Genomic DNA, 2,306 nt, shown 5'->3' with positions numbered 1-2,306 from the left:
ACTTGAAGTGATCATCCTAGGTGAAGCATTATCAGTACCCCATTCTTTATCGATTGCCTTACCCTCTTCTTACTTTTTGCTCTTTCACTTGTTGTTTTTATTGTTGAGAATTGAATCAATTTCACACTTATCACTATTGATATTCCACATAGCTAAGAATCAAATTAAAGTATTTTTCACTCCCTACTCACGTGGATTCGACCCAGCTCACCCGGGATTATTACTTCGACAAGCTCGTGCACTTGCGGGATATAAGCAAGGGAGACCTTGTCAAGTTTTTTTGGCGCCGTTGCGGGGAGCAGGCGTTTAGAGACTACTTTGCACTTTGTTGTTCTTAGCTATTTTCACCATCACATTCTATTCCATATCTTCTTATTCTATCATTTTTTCTGATTTTTCTTTTTTTCTTTTTCTTTGAGTACGACTCGGGGTTATGACCCGAGGGAATCCATCAATATTGATTGAAGGAGACCCACGAGCTTGAGCGTACACTTGAAGGAAAGGGAAAGAACACGTACAAGAACGACCTAATCCAGGTGATTTGGAAGTAGAAGGATCGACAACATGGCGGAAACAGAATGAGCAACAACGGACACTATCCGATTATGCGGACCTTCGATGTTGGGGACACAATCGAGTATTGTGCGTCCCTCAATTCTGCTCGAAATTTTCGAGCTAAAGCCGGCATTCATCCATATCTTTGCAGCGATCCGCACAATTCAGCGGTTTGGCCGATGAGGGATCAAAGCAGATCACATAGAGAGCTTCCTCGAGGTGTGTGACATCTTTGAAGATCAATGGTGTGACGGATGATGCCATCAAATTGAGAGCCTTCCCATTTTTCCTTAAAGGGAAAGCAAAGCGTTAGCTACACTCATTGCCTAGGGCATCAATCACTACATGGGAGGAGATGGTAGAAGCTTTTTCTAGCACGTTATTTCCCTCCCGGAAAATCAGCCAAGCTTAGGAATGAGATCTCATCCTTTATGCAATTGGAATTGGAGTCTCTATTTGAGACATGGGAGCAGTTCAAGGAACTCCTGTGCAAGTGTCCGCAACACGGATTTCCGGAGTGGATGATTGTTCAAACCTTCTACAATTGGGTTGAATCCCGGTACAAGACAACTCTTGGATGCTGGGGCGGGGAGGTACCTTAGGTAGCAAGACCCCCGATGAGGCTCGTCAATTGATTGAGGAAATGGGGTTAAATAGCTACCAATGGAGCGTGAGGGAGAAGAAAAAGGTGGCGGTCTCCATGAAATTGATGCGGTAACTTCATTGGCGGCCCAAGTGGAGAGTTTGAGTAAGAAGCTAGATCTTATAGCTTCGAATAGAGTTCTGGCAGTAACCAATTGCACGGTTGTGGTGGAGGACATGCTCCCTCCGATTGCCCAATCGTCATTGGTGATGTTTCTTCAGTTGAGAATGTCGACTTTGTAGGTAATGGAATGAGACCTCAAGGGAATCCATACAGCAACACCTACAATTCAGGTTGGAAGAATCATCCCAACTTTTCATGGAGTAATCAAGGACCACAGAAGACCATGGGGCCATCGGGGTTCCAACAACAACAACAAGCCCCTCAAGTGGAAAACAGAATTTCTGGCTTGGAAACCCGAATGACGGATTTGGAGAAGCACTTGGCTAGATTTGTTCAATCGGCAAATACAAGGTTTGAATCAGTCGAGGCTACACTTCGCAATCACACCGCCTCCTTGCACAACCTTGAAAATCAAGTGGGGCAAATTGCGAAATCTCTTTCCGAAAGGCCACATGGGAGTTTACCAAGCAACACGGAAACCAACCCGAGAGAACATGTGAAGGCGATCGCTTTGAGAAGCGGTCGTGAGGTTGAAGGGAGGCTTCCGAGTGAGAAGCCGAAAGAACACGCACCCGAGGTCGTGAGGGTTGACAAGGGGAGCAAGCAAGGAGAAAGAGGTGGCACCCCCACCTCTCAAGCCAAGAATCCCTTATCCCTCTAGATTGAAGAATGACCAAGGGGATGAGCAGATATAGAAGTTCCCGAGTTTGTTCAAGCAACTCCACATCAACATTCCTTTTTGTTGAGGCTTTGGCTCAAATACCTAAGTATGCGAAAGTTCCTTAAAGATCTATTGACCAACAAGAGGAAATTGGAGGAGAGTGCTTCGATGGTGCTTGATGCTTCATGTTCGGGAGGTGTTACAAAAAGAACATGCCGAAACAAGAAGAAGGACCCGGGAAGCTTCATTATCCCGTGTAACATCGGCAACTTAGGTGAGGAAATGGCATTGGCGGATTCGGGGAGGCGAGTATCAATGTCATGT

General features: G+C 45.6%; 1 non-coding gene across 1 annotated transcript; it reads right to left on the bottom strand.

The window, feature by feature from the left end:
• Positions 1–959: 959 nt before the first annotated feature.
• On the bottom strand, positions 960–1,066 carry LOC120264191. The gene has a single exon (XR_005537361.1). It is a non-coding gene; the product is annotated as a small nucleolar RNA R71 (small nucleolar RNA).
• Positions 1,067–2,306: the final 1,240 nt, after the last annotated feature.

The sequence above is a fragment of the Dioscorea cayenensis genome, chromosome 6 (genome assembly GCF_009730915.1).
Source record: "Dioscorea cayenensis subsp. rotundata cultivar TDr96_F1 chromosome 6, TDr96_F1_v2_PseudoChromosome.rev07_lg8_w22 25.fasta, whole genome shotgun sequence".
NCBI lineage: Eukaryota > Viridiplantae > Streptophyta > Magnoliopsida > Dioscoreales > Dioscoreaceae > Dioscorea > Dioscorea cayenensis.
The sequence above is the reverse complement of the archived record's forward strand: the minus strand, read 5'-3'. Positions and strand labels throughout refer to the sequence as shown.